Here is a 20,544-nt window from a genome sequence, read left to right as displayed (position 1 = left end):
CTCCAGCATCCTTCTCCCCTTCTCACCATACACAATTATGATACGAAGTCCAAATCAGGTGTACCACCGAGGCTTAACATAGATTGGAGATCGGTATCAAGTACGTTCAGGGTCCTGGCTCTAATAATGATCACCGATGCTGACTTCAACACTGGAGTACCCATCCACAGCTCAGTCGTAATTCTTATTCATTTGTCGATGAGAATCGAATTCTAAATCCCCAAGATGAATTAATTAATTAGGTTTATATATTTAATTTGATATACATATATATATATATATATATATATATATATATCAAATTCTAAATCCTCAGAGTTATCATTAATTAGGATTTAAATATATTTAAATATATTTTTTATTTAAATATAATAAGTTATCATTAATTAGGATTTAAAAAAAACTTAAGAAATATAATAATCTTTGGCCTAATTTAAATATAATAAGTCCTAACCATTCTAGAACGTTAATAAGAAGTGTCATGGTTGTCAGACATTTTAGAAGAGAATGACATCTGGTGAATCCTTTCGACCTTGTTCCGAAACCTCCGACTCGCTTGCTCTCCTCTCCCACTCGCGATGGGCGATCTCCGCTCTCAACTCCTCTGCTCCACTGGTTCGAACTGGTTGACTACCTCGCCCACTGGATCGCCGAAACACGGCACCGAGTTGGCTCTCTCCTCTCCCACTCTTTATCACGCCCATTGCCTATATATATCGCTGTCCTCTCCCACTCTCACTCATCTTCTCGCCCTCGCATCTCCTCTGCTCCATTCTCCTCCTCCTGATTTCCTCTCCTCTCCTAGTCAAGAAAGTCCAGTCCATCCATGGAGCCCGTCGACGACGTTCCGAGAGGCTACAGGTTCCTTCCCACGGCGGAGGAACTGGTTGACTACCTCGCCGACTGGGTCGCCGGCACACGCCTCACTGGCCGCGCTGTCGAATTCGCCGACGTCTACGGCACAGAGCCGTGGAATCTTCTCGTCGGCGATCGGCAGGAGGGCTATTTCTTTACGGAGCGCAAGCCCAAGAACAGCAGTGGCTCGCGCGTGGATCGAAAGGCCGGCAGCGGTTCTTGGATTCTGTACAAAAAGCAAGAACTCAAGTCCATCGTCGACGGGCGCAAGATGGTGGTGGGGCGAAGGAGCTGCCTTTGTTTCAAGAAAGGCCAAGGCCAGCGGAAGAACTCCGGGTGGACGATGTATGAGTATGCGATGTGTTCTTCCGACTTCCAGAAACAAGTTCTCTGTCACATAAAGAAGAGCTCACAGAGCTCGCATCAGGCCTCCGGCGGCACCTCCATCGAAACAGTCGGAGATGAGTCCACGTTACCACCTCCAACCGCGGTAGTGCAAAATCCCTTACTGGCTTCTGGTGTGGCATCCCCGAATAGGAATCTTTCCTTCGTCGACTCTCCTGCATCTAATGAAGCCCCCTCTGCAAAAATCCCAGCCTCATCGTCGTCGGTCGATCATGGCGATGAGCAGATGTTCTCTCCCATCCATCACTTAATCAAGAGCCTGCGAGAGTCCATGACGGACGATGACAACCCCGAAAGTACTGCAAGCCTCATTGATGTCTTATCGCACCGGCATTGATTGACCACAGGTAAAAATTCACAACTAATATCAATTCTGTAAAACAGTTAAAAATGTCAGAATAGAGAGTATCCCTGTTGGGTATCAAAACAAATTATAAGAACAAATAACACACCCTAAGCTTATCAATAAAAAATATAATCCCATTTCTTTTTCAGACAAAACAGGAGATTGGATTAACTCCTTTCTTCCTTTGGGGCATGAAATGTAATCTGATCTGACAAAGGAGTCATGGGGCCATGCTTTCCTTTAGGATCTCAATCCAGCATGATCTTTACTTTGATGCCGAGAACACCCTGTGATATTTAAAAGCAAAAGGTCAGTTAAAACGGATCATTAAGCACTTGAATATACATGTCTTAATGGATATCTGTGTTTTCATTACTGTTTAGAAAGTAAACAAATCCATCCATCTAGATTTCAACACAAACAAGGTTAGTGTAACAAAAAATTTGAAGCATTTAGGTACAGCATACCAGACAAGCATTTCTAGTTGAAGTTGTCAATAGGCAAAGTATCTATATGAGCACTACAAGATAACCAAGCTCTGTTAAAGCAATCATGCCATACCCTCATAATATGCACAAAAAAAAAAAAAATTAATACTGATTAATACATATACCATAGTGAAGTCGCACGACTTTATGATACCATGATTGCAGATCCCAAACTTTTCCTCTAATGTTGTGTTGCTAGGCATTGTAACTGCTCGTTCACATTACAGTTTTCCATCTAACTCCCATGCATTGAACATAGGGCTATGTTAGACAATAGATGGATTTACTAATGCTTCTAGCAGCAAAATCCAAAACAAAGATAAATTTCATGACATACAGCAAATTCTTGTCCCCGACAAGTGCATCACTCCACAGACATAATTAGGTGTAGAACTAACAATGCCAAGCTTCATGCAAGAATTAAAAAAAAAAAATTTAAAATATGTCTATAAGAATAAAAAAAACTAGAGACTTTAACTTCCTACAGCAAGGTTTCCCTGTTCCAAGTAAATTTACAAACTAAATATATTTTACTAGAAGGAAAGCATCCCACCCCAGTGGTTACACTTTCAGCCAATGAGACAACCTTTTCCAGTTCAGATTTGCCAGAAAACAAACATCCACGATACTATGAAAAGTTCTTTATTAGAAAAGAAAATAAGTAATCCAATGTACTCAATGAAATGCTATGTTGACCTATCTGAGGAGAGCATGCCTCACAGAAGAACCTATGTATTCATCGACAGGCTTTCCATTGATTTGGCATGTTCTCCTCAGACAGGTTAACAACCTATTTGGTACTTTAAGATCGTAAAAGTCAACACAGTTCCAATTTCAGCAATCAATCGACAATACAGCACCAATATATTGGATAGCACACTGGCATATGCCATTTAGTATCACAGAAAATGTAATGAAAATTAAATATATGCTGATTGGTACTAACTTATATAGTTCGATACCAACCCATGGTTGGACTAGTACATACTATTTGGCAGTGATTTAAAAAGCCACTCGGGCGCTCGCCTAAGCGCTCGGGCCTCGCCTCGCCCGAGTGCCTCATTTAACGGTCAGGTGGCATGCTTCAATGAGGCACCGCTTGGGCGCTTGCCCGAGGCCAAGTGTCAGGCGCTTCGAGTGACATCAGTACAATGTGATGGAATCCACTTATGTTGCAAGAAATGAATAATTATTGGTAACAAGTAACCTAATAAATGTATCAAATACCTAGAGAACAGGCTATTAAACAGTCACAGGATTAGGGTCATGAGTCATGATGTCAGTGTGAGCAGCATGCAGAAACCTATTAGTAATTCAAATACATATGGTCAACCTTACTGCAGATGCGAACAAGATAAGCTAAAGAAGACTTTAATACTATAGGTGGGTATTAAGTCATGCAATCCACTATATTTTCCATGAAAATAACATCATATTAAAGCGTAAGAGTATAGCCCAAGCACCTTTAACACATAGTACAACACAATTATAAAAGAGGTGTACAATTGTATGTGAGTTGGTATCAGTGGACAAACTGAAAAAACTGTAGTCAGTCATTTGTGGATCCATCCCTGTGGTTGTCTGACCATTGCCGACTGAATGGCTTTCATTTTATGCATTATTGTGAAAGACCCCACAATTAGAACAGTGGAGGCCAAAAGAATACAACAAATGCAGAATAAGAATGGAAAGCTTACTTAATGTAAGTAACCACTTTACAACCAATTGCACGCAAATCATCTAGTCTCCGAAACTCATATTTAAACAAAGGTTATGCAAGGAAGAACCAGAATGTCCTCGTAGTTGTCAAACTGATTCCAGTGAAAAACTACATAAATGTGGCACACTCACTTGTAAGTTCTTCCAAGCATCTCAGACAAACAATTCCAATGAAAAACCTCAATTTTTTCAAGCAAGATAGACAAAATCTAAATTAAACTGTCGCAGACAAAATGTCTAACGATGAGCTCACCTCCGAGAAGATTGTTCCAGAAAGACAACCTGAGCAATTGCACAAAGCCCTCTGTTGTTGACCTTCTCAGCGTAAAGCTCCACACTATTTTCCAAAAAGTTGAATCTTTACTGGACCACAGAAGTCAACTCCAGTATCCTTCTCCCCTTCTCACCATACACAATTCTTATACGAAGTCCAAATCGGGTATACCACCGAGGCTTAACATAGATTGGAGATCAATATCAAGTACGTTCAGGGTCCTGGTGGCTCTAATAATGATCACCGATGCTGACCTCAACATTGGAGTACCCATCCACAGCTCAGTGGTTCTTGTGAGGACCTCACTAAGCTCCGCAAAGAACACACCATCAGCAACAAACTAGAACATGGGAAAATAAAATCCACTAAGAAACAATCTAGGGAGATACTTAACGTTAGGGTTCGTGAAACTTTGTGTGAGTGAAGATTGGAGATCGCTTCGATGGCCATCTCAACGGTCGAGCATCGGAAAACGACATTAAAAAAAGGCACATCAAACTTTGACATATTAAATAAAAGATATTATTTAAAAATAAAAATATTATTATATAAATGGATCTTAGTTTATTATTTTATAATGTTTAAATCAATTTTTAACTAGTTATTTTGAAAATGTATAATTTTAATTATATATTAATAATGCTAATCTTTTTGTAATGTATAAAATTAAAATAATGAACAATTTAAGGGTTTCCACAAAATAAAAACCAAATAAAAAAAATTCAATTTCCGTCAATTAACCATTTAATGATAGTTTTCTCATTTATGAAAAATAAACAGAACTGCAAAAAAAAAAAAAATTTGAGATGCTCAATGCAAAAATATATAACATTGAGGATTATTCTAGGGAAATCTTACAATAAAATAAACATCTTTAGAGAAAAAGGGACTCACAAATTTTATTAATTTGACTTCGTAAAAAATATTTTTTAAAAACTAAAAAAAAATTATTTGAATATGATAAGGCATTTGATTTTAACCTTTAAAAATTATTTTTTTCTCATCTTTTTTAATAATATATATAAGCCCTCAATAATTTCATTCTATATCATGATAAAAATTTATCCAAAAATTAATCTGACTTAAATAAAACCAACTAAATCCATGATAATTAATAACTAAGTCAACTTCGATTTATATTTGTGTTGAAAAACACGTTAACCAACAATCTCTTTTTTTCCTCAAAGAATTCAGAGATAGAAGTATCAAATAGGAAGAACAAAAAGTCATCTCCTTTATCATGTGGCACTAGAGATGTAGAAATAAAGCAAAATAGAAGAAAAAGAAAGATATTTTGAGTTTTTCCCTCTCCTCAAGCATTTAAACTTAGCCAAGCCAAATTATTCTTATTGCAGAGATTAAGCTCATCAGCATCCAGAGATGTGATCAAGAAGGCAAGATACTTGAAAAGGAAAGTTTGGATTCAAACAATAAAAAAAGTTAAGAACACAGTTTGACTAAAATTGTTCTTGATGCTTTCAACATGTGTATGAGACAAATTCCTACTGCAGTCAACCATGCAGCAGCAACAAAATCATAATGCTTGAAGTTGCAGCAAAAACACACAGGCATTGGCAACCGTTATAAATGAAGAAAAAACCAAGAATCCAATTGCAATGACTTAATGACTTCATCAAAATTTTGACTGTAACAATCATTTTGCTGCCGTCATCAGAATAGTTTCATTGAAAAATTTTCTACCATAAACTACTTATCCCAGTTACCATCAGAAATTATCTTTGTTTGCTGTTCTTCCAAGATCAGTTATGCATGTCATTTCAAGCTTGAGTCGAACAGAATCATGCCATGATCTAAGAACTGGCATTTACTGGAGTCTCTATGCATGTTACACACAAAATAATCCACCTCATTCAGAGAGTATGCCACGAATTCAAACTTGAGTTCAATAGAGAGTTAGGAATAGAGAATCTCGGAGACACTATGGATGGAAGGATAGAGAAAAATAAGACAGGAGAGAAATAGGGAAACTTGATTTCGAAATAAATATATATATCAAATTAAACATATAAACCTAATTAATTAATTAATTAATTAATCTTGGGGCTTTAGGAAACACAGGATTTAGATTTAGATTCTGTTCAAGAAACGATCCAACAGCCGTATCTATCATTACCAACATATAAGCGCTTCACTCTCACTTTGCTCTCCTCTCCTATGCTCCCTTCTCCTCCATGTTAAGAAGGAATGACACTCCTGAGAACAAATAACAAATGATAAGGAACAAATAATAATACTTCTGGAAAGATTGGACTCCCAATCTTCAATCTACGACGAGTAGAAACATATAAATTAGAAAAACTTTGGCTTATCAAGAAGAAATGTAATCTCAATTCTTTTTTTTTTACAAAGGTTATAGCATTCAAATTCTTCTCGTCACTCTAAAATTTAAATCTCTAAAAGTAATAGGTCAGTTAAAATGGGATCATTAAGAACTTGAATATATATTTCTCCAGGGATATCTATGTTTTCATTGCTATTTAGGAAGTAAATAAATTCATCCATCTAAATTTCAGCACAAGCAATGTTACTGTAGTAAAAAATTTGAAGCATTTAGACACAGCAGACAAGTATTTCTAGTTTGAAGTTATCAATAGGCAAGTCGTTATATGAGCAATGCTAGAAAACCAAGTTCTATTAAAGCATTGTAAGGTGTACAACTATATCTGAGATGGTATTAATGAACAAACTGAAACTGTAGTCAAGTCATTTGTGGATCCATCCATGGTTGTCTGACCACTATCATCGACTGAATAGTTTTCATTTTATGCATTGTTGCTAAAGACCCCAAAAATAGAACAGCAGAGGCCAAAAGATTACAACCAACAAATGCATAATAAGAATGGAAAGCTTACTTAATGCAAGGAATCACTTTACAACCAATTGCACACAAATCATCTAGTCTCAAACCCATATTTAAACAAAGGCCATGCAAGGAAGAACCAGAATGTCCTCATAATTGTTAAACTGATTCCAATGAAAAACTGCATGAATGTGGCACACTCACTTGTAAGTTCTTTCAAGCATCTTAGACAAACAATTCCAATGAAAAACCTTAATTTTTTCAAGCAAGATAGACAAAATCTAAATTAAATTGCCACAGACAAAATGTCTAACGATGAGCTCACCTCCGAGAAGCTTGTACCAGAAAGATAGCCCAAGCAATTGCACAAAGCCCTTTGTCGTTGACCTTCGGTGTAGAGCTCCACACCATTTTCCAAAAAGTTTAATCTTTACTGGACCACAGAAGTCAACTCCAATATCCTTCTCCCCTTCTCACCATACACAATTATGATACGAAGTCCAAATCGGGTGTACCACCAAGGCTTAACATAGATTGGAGATCGATATCAAGTACGTTCAGGGTCCTGGCGGCTCTAATAATGATCACCGATGCTGACCTCAACACTGGAGTACCCGTCCACAGCTCAGTGGTTCTTGTGAGGACGTCACTAAGCTCCGCAAAGAACACACCATCACCAACAAACTAGAACATAGGAAAATAAAATCCACAAAGTGTTACAATAAGAAACAATCTAGGGAGATACTTAACGTTAGGGTTCGTGAAACTTTGTGTGAGTGAAGATTGGAGATCGCTTCGATTGCCATCTCAATGGTCGAGCATCGGATGACGACATTAAAAAAAGACACATCAAACTTTGACATATTAAATAAAAGATATTATTTAAAAATAAAAATATAATCATATAAATGGATCTTAGTTTATTATTTTATAATGTTTAAATCAATTTTTAACTAGTTATTTTGAAAATTTATAATTTTAATTATATATTAATAATGCTAATCATTTTGTAATGTATAAAATTAAAATAATGAACAATTTAAGGGTTTCAACTAAATAAAAACCAAATAAAAAAGAATTCAATTTCCATCAATTAATCATTTAATGATAGTTTTATCATTTATGAAAAATAAACTGAACTGCAAAAAAAAAAAAAAATGAGATGCTCAATGCAAAAATATATAACATTGAGGATTATTCTAGGGAAATCTTACAATAAAATAAACATCTTTAGAGAAAAAGGGGCTCAAAAATCTTATTAATTTAACTTCGTAAAAAATATTTTTTTTAAAACTAAAAAAAATAATTGAATATGATAAGGCATTTGATTTTAACCTTTAAAAATTATTTTTTTCTCATTTTTTTAATAATATATATGCATGACAAAGATTTTTAAGAGACCATAAGCAAATAAATGTCAGATGGCATACCGAAAGATAAAACACTCGATCAATGTCTGCATTACAACTATCCATGCCTTTCACAAAACACATTCTATACAAATTTGGATGTAGAAAGAAGCCCAAAAGCCATAGCAAAAGATCGGATAAAATATACAGGATTTTTCTACCACGACTGTTAGACTAAATAATCAAACTATAGGAAGACAACTATAAAAAGCCTCCTTTTCATTTCAAGGTAATATACACTCATCACTATTAAATTTCCAATAAAATTTTATCACAGATCGCCTAGGTTTTAAGGGGAAGAAACTGAACAAAGATAAAAGATCTCTAGCATGTAGTGCTGAAGAGAAAAATGAACAGAACCTAACAGACAATTTACAGTCTTACCGGGAATCAATAAAGCTTCACTAAATATATGGGCTGCAGGTAATGCTCATTCAACATGCCCACACTTAGCTTTGCTGACCTAAAAACTTGACATCCGCATGCATCTTAACTCGAATGAAACACTAATGAAATGATAAGATACTGCATTAGATTTCAGATAGTGTCAATTGTTAGACACAAAGGAGATGAAATCCATAACTAACACATCCACTAGAAGATTCAAGTTCAAGATAGAAGGTAACAGCTTACATGGTACTACATAGAGCAAGGTGTGACAAAGTAGCATAAGCAACAGTAGCAGCTGCCTCGAGCAGCTGTTTAACCTTGGTGAGGTAGTCACTCATAGCCTCCTCCTTTGGCTTCCTCCCCTGTCAATTTTACTAATATTAAATAAGAAATGAATTTTGTCCAACAAGTTATATTTATTTATTTATATTTATATATATAAGATTTGTCAAGTGGATTTTGTAAACCTTCAACAGCCTTCCAAGCTTCCCATTTGGCTCTATCCCTCATATTGAATATACCAGGTCAGCCTGCAAAGAGACAAAAGATAAAAGTGTCAAAATTTTGTTTGGCAAAGAGTGAAAATCACGAATCAGAATATATTAAGAAGCACATACTAGTATTCACAGGTCCGACAGTTGCTTGCTAGTAAAGCCCATACAGGATCAATTTGCTCTTGTTAGTAGTATTTACAGGTAAAGTTTTAGCTTTTGCAGGATATTCTTCAAAATCGACCTGCAAAAGATTAGATATCATCATCTAGTTAAGTTTTCGTAGATAAAAGAAATATATTGACTCGGAATGTACTATGAGGCACAATAACCAATACTATCAAGACAGATTCTTAGAAGCAAACACTTATAAACATAAATCAGAAACTAGGAAGCAGATAAAGAAACAATCTTAATACTTATAGACTACTTATAACAAATGTCATCTGCTAAGTAAAACTGAAAAAAATAAAAAGAATGACCGAACAGCCTCAATGACATAAATAAGAAGAAATGATAATTAATAACAATAACACAAAACATAAGCCCATCTTTTCAATTCAACTATTTGGAAGAAATGGTGAGCAGAAGACCAAGACTTCTTTTTTTTTTTTTTTCATTTCCTCTTCTGAGAAATGTTTTTTCTTTCCCGTCCAAAAATAAGTGTGCAATAGAGTATCATTTAGGAAAAGTTATTTCTTCTCATGTGTGCACACATGCACACATAACATGAACATCAACTGAGGAAAATTGATGGCAGATTCTAGCAATTATATTTATTACTTTAGGGCCACTAATTTCAGTCGTTATGGTTTTTCTTCCTCATTGTAGCAATTATTCACAAACATGTGAAGAGTTTAAGCCTCGCTGTATCTGATAAAATTAAGATACCGATAAATATAACAAAAATGAAATTATGTCTCTATTTTTCATTGGATATCAAAGTTTAAAATTGAATGATGATGGATGCTCTTGCAAAGATGCTCCAACTATAATTATGATCCCAATGAAATATAAATTGATGAAAAGAATCTAAATTCGAGTTTCTCTTATGCATACAGATATGCAACTTCGAATCGGACCAATAAATGTTATTAGAGTTCTTGTAGAGTACATCAGAAATTGTATTACTTACAAGAACCAAAACTAGATTAGGAGCGCATGAGATCTACCAACAGGTACACAAGTAGAAGAACTGATAATAGACATTGAAACATTATCAAATAGATTTTTGAAGCAGCTTCAAAATAAGCTCTCCATGTTAAAGGTAATGAATGTATATCTTTGAGGGTGTGGCAAAGAGTTATACAGATCCATACAAGTTTGTTTACCAAGCATCTAGAGTGTTGGAAGATCGTCTCTGAAGCTCACTAGATTTTTAACCATGTCTTTGATCCATCATATGTATAGATTTTCAAAACATGCATCTCTAGTGTATTGCACGATTTTAAACAGACGCAAGCTTCCTCTGGTCTTTGTGAAATCAATCTCGTTCACCAGACTGAACACTAAAACTCCATCCTTCACGATATGGCTTCTTCAAGCTTTTGCAAGGATATATAAGTTACCATCTAAAAAGATCAACTCTACTTATAAGAAATTGTCAAAGCAACCCCGATCTAATTATAAAATACAAATCATTTCCATTCACAAATACAAATCAAAGACTACTATTCACCCAAAATTAAAAACAAAAGTCCCTGATGCTTCAAATTTCACATAGCTACAATTTTAGCTACACTTTCCAAATTGTGATAGAATTTAAGAGTGAGATCTATAGTTATGGTCAACAAAATACTCAATATCAGACGTCTCTTGGCCCATCAAAAGTCAAACGGATCATTTCTGACGCACTTCTGCATCATGTAATATGATCAATGCATCTTACCTATCCTTCCATCGCCATGTTCTTGCCTTCATTATGAGGCTTAGGCCATGGAAGAGTTCAAAAGGACTCAACCAACAATATCGACAAAGAAAATAAAGGGGGTGACATAAAGATTCTTTCTAGTCTCAAGAAGCTAATCACTGTACAAATCGATCAGACACTAACTACTAAATCAACCCTTCACCAAATGATCAAGGAAGCCTCTGATCTTAACTGAGAAAGGGGCCTCATGCATTCATGCTCTCCAGATCCATGAAACTACATGAATGTCAGCATATGGCTCCATACAACAGCTTGAAAGGTTCAAATCGAAGAATAACCAGCCAAAGAACTGCAGATGTTCTAGGCAAAATAAGATCATTATGACTAACATACACGCACAGTCAGAGCTCTAAGATTAGGTCACCACATCCCCAAAAAAAAGGGAAAAATTAGCAAAATAGAACACAACAACAGGAAAAGAGGATCAGAAATCAAGTGCCGATGTTGTTCTCATCACCTGCAGACCCATCGCGCTCTCTATTCCTCCTCCTCCGCGTCTTTGGATTCCCGGTTGCGTCGCCGGGTCGCGAAGGACCGAGAGATTATTATGTACGCGCACGTCATTATAGGCCTCGGATTCAAAACAATATGCATTTGGATTTTCGATGGATCAATGCGTTCCAGATCGAAATCAACATGCGAAGGACCTCGTTGGCATACAGGGGCAAATGATCACCCTCCTCGTCCCTCTGATTGGTTCCGTCAGCTCCCACCCTCAAACCACAAGGCGCAATACTGGAGGAAGCAGCTCACATACCTCCTCCGTCTTCGCGATCATCGAACCAACCTGAAATCGATCGAAGAAAACTCAAAATCAGCCCTAAAATCCATGCATTACGCTGAAAAATGAGGTGTTTCGGACAAAATGCTCACCTCCGTTCCCGAGCAGAGACAGATCGAACGGGGCGAAGGGCTCGGTGGATTTGGAGCCACAAAGAAGATGAGCACGTGCGAAAGTTAATTTCAAATTAAATATATAATACGACACTAAAATCTTATAAATATAATTAATTTGGGGATTCGGAATCCAGAACAGGAAACACGCTTCAAGAATCACTCTGCGCGCCCGTTGCCTACATATATATATCGCACGCCTCTCCCACTCTCACTCCGTCTTCTCGCCCCTGCGCCTCTCGCCTCTCCTCTGCTCCATTCTCCTCCTCGTTGATTTCCTCTCCTCCCCTAGTCAAGAAACCGTCTTTGGTCGTCCATCCATGGAGCCCATCGACCTCGTACCGAGCGGCTACAGGTTCCTTCCCACGGCGGAGGAACTCTTGGTTGACTACCTCGCCAACTGGGTCGCCGGCGCACCGCTCCCTGGCCGCGCTGTCGCCTTCGCGGACGTCTACGGCACCGAGCCGTGGAATCTTCTCGGCAGCGATCGGCAGGAGGGCTATTTCTTTGCGGAGCGCAAGCCCAAGAACAGCGGCGGCTCGCGCGTCGATCGAAAGGCCGGCAGCGGTTCTTGGACTCTGTACAAAAAGCAAGAAACCGTTAAGTCCATGGTCGGCGGGCGCGAGATGGTAGTCGGGCGAAAGAGCTGCCTTTCTTTCAACGATGGTCGGCAGAAGAACTCCGGGTGGACGATGTACGAGTTCGAGATGTGTTCGTCCGGCGGCTTCGAGAGGCGAGTTCTCTGTCACGTCAAGAGAAGCTCGCATTGTGCCTACTCAGGCGGCAAAACAACCAAAACGGTTGAGACCACCTCGGAGGCCGCGACAGACACGGTCACCGGCGACAGCTTCGTTGGGCTAAAGAGAAATAGAGACGAATCTTCTACTCTCTCGGCAAAAGCATCGACTCTCTCAAAGAAGCCATGCTGGGGGTTGGTTGCACATCCCGGCAGAGCATTGCAGTCGGACGTCTCACCACATCCAACCGCGGTGGTGCAATCCGACGTCTCACCACCTCCAACCACGGTGGTGCAATCCGACGTCTCACCACCTCCAACCGCGGTGGTGCAACATCCCTCATTGGCTCCTGCTGTGACACCCCCACCCCCGGAGAGTCATCTTTCCTCTGTCGACTCCGTTGCACCGAACGAAGCCGGAGTCGCAGCCGCCTCTCCATCATCAACGGACGTTGGTGGAGGTGAGCTCCCGATAACTACGGAAGAACTGGAAGCATTCTTGGCTTCATCTTCGTCGTCGGTCGATCTTGGCGGTGTGCAGAACTGCACCGACGATGCGTTCTTCGCCGGAGAGCTTGAAGCCTTGCCGATGTCGGATGACACCGACACAGCCACGACTACCATCCCGAAGGCCTCACCGCCAGCCCTTGTCGATCTTCTCTCGATGTCCGATGACACTCGGATTGATTCGACCACGGTCGCAGATGTTTCCTCCTCATCGTCGTTGATAGACTTGGTTGCGGTTGAGCAGATGTACAGCACCGACGATGACTTCTTCGCGAGCCTGGAACAGGTCCATGCCTTGTTGATGTCCGATGACACGATTCCAGCCTCGGCGATGTTTGGCACCAACACTGATTCAACCACGGTCGCAGCGGCTTCGTCGTCGTCATCGATCGACATTGTTGGGTGTGAGCAGACGGAGATCATAGATGATAATGACGACTTCCCTATTGATTCGACTATGACCTGGTGGTTGGATATGTAGCTGCTTGTATGAAAACTTATACGGAAAATGATGTTTGTTCATGTATATCATAACATTGGAAGGGAAAGAAAATTTTATGTTCTTGTAAATATTGGCCATAACAAAGTTCAATTTTCATCTCATGTTTTGTTTGTTGTTTCCTTAATATGATGGCATCTATAAGAAATGGTATCAATGTTGTTTCGTCAAGTTCGAAGAGAAAGAGTGATCATATGATATCAACAGGTTCTCTCAACCTCAGACTTTGCTGGTTTGGACGACTGGTATCAGAGGCAAGGCAGCAAATTTGATCAATCATCTTTTGGAAACATGTTCCAACTTTTTTTGTTTCCGAGTGAAGTCCACAACAACAACAACAGAAACAAATAACAAAGCTGCAAGTCAATCCATCGTTAAAAACCTTTAATCACTGAATCGATACTATCGAAAACAAAACCTTTAATCACTGAATCGATAAAAAAATTCCAAGGTTTGAAGCAATTGACAATGGCCAAAAAAATTCTAACTGATATGCAAAAGATTAAACACACATATCATAGTAGGAAATGCATTCTCTCCAGAAATGTGATTTCAATAGTGAGCGAGAACAACGTCTGCATCATGTTAAATTCATCTAGTATCAACAACTAGTCCTGATAAGCCACCGTTAAGAAATACAAGACAATTGAGATAGAAGAACATACCATTCATCTTACGACTCCAAAAAATTGTCAAATTACATCTAAATTATATATTCAGAATTTTGAATGAATTTAAACAACCAATCTGAGTCTACTATTCCAGCTTTGGAAGTTACATACGAATTCAAATAACTAATATCAAGTCTACAAAATAGTAAAACTTTGTGGGAGTAACCACGTCGGTTTTCCAAACAAATGATAAGAACAAATAACACTCCTGAGAAGATTGGAACAAATTAAGATATGGGCCCAAGGACTCCCAATCTTCCTTCATGTTAATCTATGACTAGTTCAAGCGCATAAATCAGAAGAACTTTGTCTTGTTACATGCCGAAAGCTTATGAAGAAGAAATGTAATCCTAATACCTTTTGCAAAGGTTGTAGCATTCAAATTCTTCTGGAGTGTAACTCCTCTTCCTCCTTTGGGGCATGAATTGTAACATGATCTGGCAAAGGGGTCATGGTGCCCTGCTTTCTTTTAGGATCCTAGTCCAGCATGATCTTTACTTCGATATCGAGGACACCCTGACATGTTTAAAAGCAAAAGGTCAGTTAAAATGGATCATTAAGCCCTTGAATATATATATATCTCCAGGTATATCTGTGTTTTTATTACTGTTTAGAAAGTCAATATATTCATCCATCTAAATTTCAGCACAAACAAGGTTAGTACAATAAAAAATTCGAAGCATTTAGGTACAGCCTACCAGACAAGCATTTCTAGTTGAAGTTGTCAATAGGCAAGTATCTATATGAGCATTGCGAGGAAACCAAGCTCTATTAAAGCAATCATGCCGCACTAGAGATGTAGAAAGAATTAAGGACAAAAGTATCAAATAGGAAGAACAAAAAGTCATCTCCTTTATCATGTGGCACTAGAGATGTAGAAATAAAGCAAAATAGAAGAAAAAGAAAGATATTTTGAGTTTTTCCCTCTCCTCAAGCATTTAAACTTAGCCAAGCCAAATTATTCTTATTGCAGAGTTTAAGCTCATCAGCATCCAGAGAGGTGATCAAGAAGGCAAGATACTTGAAAAGGAGAGTTTGGATTCAAACAATAAAAAAAGTTAAGAACACAGTTTGACTAAAATTGTTCTTGATGCTTTCAACATGTGTATGAGACAAATTCCTACTGCAGTCAACCATGCAGCAGCAACAAAATCATAATGCTTGAAGTTGCAGCAAAAACACACAGGCATTGGCAACCGTTATAAATGAAGAAAAAACCAAGAATCCAATTGCAATGACTTAATGACTTCATCAAAATTTTGACTGTAACAATCATTTTGCTGCCGTCATCAGAATAGTTTCATTGAAAAATTTTCTACCATATACTACTTATCCCTGTTACCAAGATACTTAAAAAAGGAGTTTGGATTCAAACAAAAAGAAGGTAAGAACACAGTTTGACTAAAATTGTTATTGATGATTTAACCATGTGTATGAGACAAATTCTGGCTGCAGTCAGCCATGCAGCAGCCACAAAACCAAAATACTTGAAGTTGCAGCAAAAATAGAGAGGCATTGGCAGAGGATATAAATGAAGACAAAACCAAGAATCCAATTCAAATGACTTATGACCTCATCAAATTTTTGGCGTGACAATCATTTAGCTGCTGTCATCAGAATATTTTCATTGCAAAATTTTCTACTATCTACTACTTATCCCAGTTACCATAAGAAATTATCTTCGTTTGCAGTTCTTCCCAGATCAGTTATGCATGTCATTTCAAGCTTGAGTTGAACAGAAATCATGCCATGATCTAAGAACTAGCATTTACTGGAATCTCTATGCATGTTACACACACAATAATCCACCTCATTCAGAGAGTAGGCCACGAATTCAAACTTGAGTTCAATAGAGAGTTGATGAAATTACAAATTTGAGAACCCAAAATTCATTGCGTTCCTGTAGTTGATAAGGAAGAAAAGGAAGGCAAAAGGCTTGAGTAGCAAATAGGAAAACAGAATTGTAAGCTACATTATTTGGAGGTAGCGAACGAGAATCTAATGGAAAATGGAAAAATAAAATCTTGTTTGTTGGAATCAGAATGATCATTTTCTTCTAAAAAAGAATGTCTTGCCTAATTAACTCCATAAAGCAAAGTTCCTTTTGAGCAATCGAGTCTATTAGAGAAAACTATCACAGTTCTGAGGCCAACGTGATCAAAACCAATACTATGCATGACAAAGATTTTTATGAGACCATAAGCAAATAAATGTCGGATGGCATACCGAAAGATAAAACACTCGATCAATGTCTGCATTACAACTATCCATGCCTTTCACAAAACACATTCTATACAAATTTGGATGTTGAAAGAAGCCCAAAAGTCATAGCAAAAGATCGGATAAAATATACAGGATTTTTCTACCACGACTGTTAGACTAAATAATCAGACTATAGGAAGACAACTATGAAAAGCCTCCTTTTCATTTCAAGGTTATATACACTCATTACTATTAAATTTCCAATAAAATTTTATCACAGATCGCCTAGGTTTTAAGGGGAAGAAACTGAAATAAGATAAAAGATCTCTAGCATGTAGTACTGAAGAGAAAAATGAACAGAACCTAACAGACAATTTACAGTCTTACTGGGAATCAATGAAGCTTCACTAAATATATGGGCTGCAGGTAATGCTCATTCAACATGCCCACACTTAGCTTTCTTGACCTAAAAACTTGACATCTGCATGCATCTAAACTCGAATGAAACACTAATGAAATGATAAGATACTGCATTAGATTTCAGATAGTGTCAATTGTTAGACACAAAGGAGATGAAATCCATAACTAACACATCCACTAGAAGATTCAAGTTCAAGATAGAAGGTAACAGCTTACATGGTACTACATAGAGCAAGGTGTGACAAAGTAGCATAAGCAGCAGTAGCAGCTGCCTCGAGCAGCTGTTTAACCTTGGTGAGGTAGTCACTCATAGCCTCCTCCTTTGGCTTCCTCCGCTGTCAATTTTACTAATATTAAATAAGAAATGAATTTTGTCCAACAAGTTATATATATTTATTTTTATTTATATATATAAGATTTGTCAAGTGGATTTTGTAAACCTTCAACAGCCTTCCAAGCTTCCCATCTGGCTCTATCCCTCATATTGAATATAGCAGGTCAGCCTGTAAAGAGACAAAAGATAAAAGTGTCAAAATTTTGTTTGGCAAAGAATGAAAATCATGAATCAGAATATATTAAGGAGCACATACTAGTATTCACTGGTCCGACAGTTGCTTACTAGTAAAGCCCATACAGGATCAATTTGCTCTTGTTAGTAGTATTTACAGGCAAAGTTTTAGCTTTTGCAGCATATTCTTCAAAATCTACCTGCAAAAGATTAGATATCATCATCTAGTTAAGTTTTCGTAGATAAAAGAAATATATTGACTCGGAATGTACTGTGAGGCACAATAACCAATACTATTAAGATAGATTCTTAGAAGCAAACACTTATAAACATAAATCAGAAACTAGGAAGCAGATAAAGAAACAATCTTAATACTTATAGACTACTTATAACAAAGGTCATCTGCCAAGCAAAACTGAAAAAAAAAATGAATGACCGAACAACCTTAATGACATAAATAAGAAGAAATGATAATTAATAACAATAACACAAAACATAAGCCCATCTTTTCAATTCAACTATTTGGAAGAAATGGGGAGCAGAAGACCAAGACTTCTTTTATTTTTTTTCTTTTCCTCTTCTGAGAAATGTTTTTTCTTTCGCGTCCAAAAATAAATGTGCAATAGAGTATGATTTAGGAAAAGTTGTTTCTTCTCATGTGTGCACACACGCACACATAACATGGACATCAACCGAGGAAAATTGATAACAGATTCTAACAATTATATTTATTACCTTAGGGCCACTAATTTCAGGCGTTATGGTTTTCATTGCTCATTGTAGCAAATTATTCACAAACATTTGAAGAGTTTAAGCCTCGCTGTATCTGAAAAAACTAAGATACCAATAAATATAACAAAAATGAAATTATGTCTCTAATTTTCATTGAATACCAAAGTTTAAAATTGAATGATGATGGATGCTCTTGCAAAGATGCTCCAACTATAATTATGATCCCAATGAAATATAAATTGATGAAAAGAATCTAAATTCGAGTTTCTCTTATGCATACAGATATGCAACTTCGAATCGGACCAATAAATGTTATTAGAGTTCTTGTAGGGTACATCAGAAATTGTATTACTTACAAGAACCAAAACTAGATTAGGAGCGCATGAGATCTACCAACAGGTACACAAGTAGAAGAACTGATAATAGACATTGAAACATTATCAAATGGATTTTTGAAGCAGGTTCAAAATAAGCTCTCCATGTTAAAGGTAATGAATGTATATCTTTGAGGGTGAGGCAAAGAGTTATACAGATCCATAAAAGTTTGTTTTCCAGGCATCTAGAGTGTTGGAAGATTGTCTCTGAAGCTCACTAGATTTTTAACCATGTCTTTGATCCATCATATGTATAGATTTTCAAAACATGCATCTCTAGTGTATTGCACGATTTTAAACAGACGCATGCTTCCTCTGGTCTTTGTGAAAACATTCTCGTTCACCAAACAGAACACTAAAACTCCATCGTTCACGATATAGCTTCTTCAAGCTTTTGCAAGGATAGATGTATGATTTACCATCTAAAAAGATCAACTCTACTTATAAGAAAATGTCAAAGCAACCCCGATCTAATTATAAAATACAAATCATTTCCATTCACAAATACAAATCAAAGACTACTAATCTCCCAAAATTAAAAACAAAAGTCTCTGATGCTTCAAATTTCACATAGCTAAAATTTTAGCTACACATTCCAAACTGTGATAGAATTTAAGAGTGAGATCTATAGTTATGGTCAACAAAATACTCAATATCAGACGTCTCTTGGCCCATCAAAAGTCAAGCAGATCATTTCTTATGCAGTTCTGCATCATGTAATATGATCCATGCTTCTTGCCTTCATTATGAGGAGGCTTAGGCCATGGAAGAGTTCAAAAGGACTCAACCAACAATATCTGACAAAGAAAATAAAGGGGGTGACATAAAGATTCTTTCTAGTCTCAAGAAGCTAATCACTGTACAAATCGATCAGACACTAACTACTAAATCAACCCTTCACCAAATGATCAAGGAAGCCTCTGATCTTAACTGAGAAAGGGGCCTCATGCATTCATGCTCTCCAGATCCATGAAACTACATGAATGTCAGCATATGGCTCCATACAACAGCTTGAAAGGTTCAAATCGAAGAATAACCAGCCAAAGAACTGCAGATGTTCTAGGCAAAATAAGATCATTATGACTAACATACACGCACAGTCAGAGCTCTAAGATTAGGTCACCACATCCCCAAAAAAAAGGGAAAAATTAGCAAAATAGAACACAACAACAGGAAAAGAGGATCAGAAATCAAGTGGCGATGTTGTTCTCATCACCTGCAGACCCATCGCGCTCTCTATTCCTCCTCCTCCGCGTCTTTGGATTCCCGGTTGCGTCGCCGGGTCGCGAAGGACCGAGAGATTATTATGTACGCGCACGTCATTATAGGCCTCGGATTCAAAACAATATGCATTTGGATTTTCGATGGATCAATGCGTTCCAGATCGAAATCAACATGCGACGGACCTCGTTGGCATACAGGGGCAAATGATCACCCTCCTCGTCCCTCTGATTGGTTCCGTCAGCTCCCACCCTCAAACCACAAGGCAATACTGGAGGAAGCAGCGCACATACCTCCTCCGTCTTCGCGATCATCGAACCAACCTGAAATCGATCGAAGAAAACTCAAAATCAGCCCTAAAATCCATGCATTACGCTGAAAAATGAGGTGTTTCGGACAAAATGCTCACCTCCGTTCCCGAGCAGAGACAGATCGAACGGGGCGAAGGGCTCGGTGGATTTGGAGCCACAAAGAAGATGAGCACGTGCGAAAGTTAATTTCAAATTAAATATATAATACGACGCTAAAAACTTATAAATATAATTAATTTGGGGATTCGGAATCCAGAACAGGAAACACGCTTCAAGAATCACTCTGCGCGCCCGTTGCCTACATATATATATCGCACGGTCTCCCACTCTCACTCCGTCTT

General features: G+C 37.6%; 2 long non-coding RNA genes and 1 other non-coding gene across 3 annotated transcripts; all 3 read right to left on the bottom strand.

Annotated features, from left to right (window-relative positions):
- Positions 1-404: 404 nt before the first annotated feature.
- Positions 405-11,929, bottom strand: LOC135679910 (uncharacterized). Its single transcript, XR_010515370.1, has 8 exons — positions 11,586-11,929; positions 9,325-9,442; positions 8,951-9,237; positions 8,702-8,823; positions 7,234-7,592; positions 6,222-6,301; positions 4,067-4,427; positions 405-1,893 (listed from the first exon to the last, which is right to left on the bottom strand). It is a non-coding gene; the product is annotated as an uncharacterized LOC135679910 (long non-coding RNA).
- Positions 3,602-3,762, bottom strand: LOC135592748 (small nucleolar RNA snoR143). The gene has a single exon (XR_010479221.1). It is a non-coding gene; the product is annotated as a small nucleolar RNA snoR143 (small nucleolar RNA).
- Positions 11,930-14,459: 2,530 nt separating the features above from the next.
- LOC135679803 (uncharacterized) lies at positions 14,460-20,209 on the bottom strand. The gene is made up of 5 exons (XR_010515336.1): positions 19,888-20,209; positions 17,648-17,765; positions 17,498-17,560; positions 17,274-17,392; positions 14,460-14,951 (listed from the first exon to the last, which is right to left on the bottom strand). It is a non-coding gene; the product is annotated as an uncharacterized LOC135679803 (long non-coding RNA).
- Positions 20,210-20,544: the final 335 nt, after the last annotated feature.

Source organism: Musa acuminata, chromosome BXJ1-1 (assembly GCF_036884655.1).
Source record: "Musa acuminata AAA Group cultivar baxijiao chromosome BXJ1-1, Cavendish_Baxijiao_AAA, whole genome shotgun sequence".
NCBI classification, from domain to species: Eukaryota; Viridiplantae; Streptophyta; class Magnoliopsida; order Zingiberales; family Musaceae; genus Musa; species Musa acuminata.
This window is presented reverse-complemented; position numbering and strand designations above follow the sequence as displayed.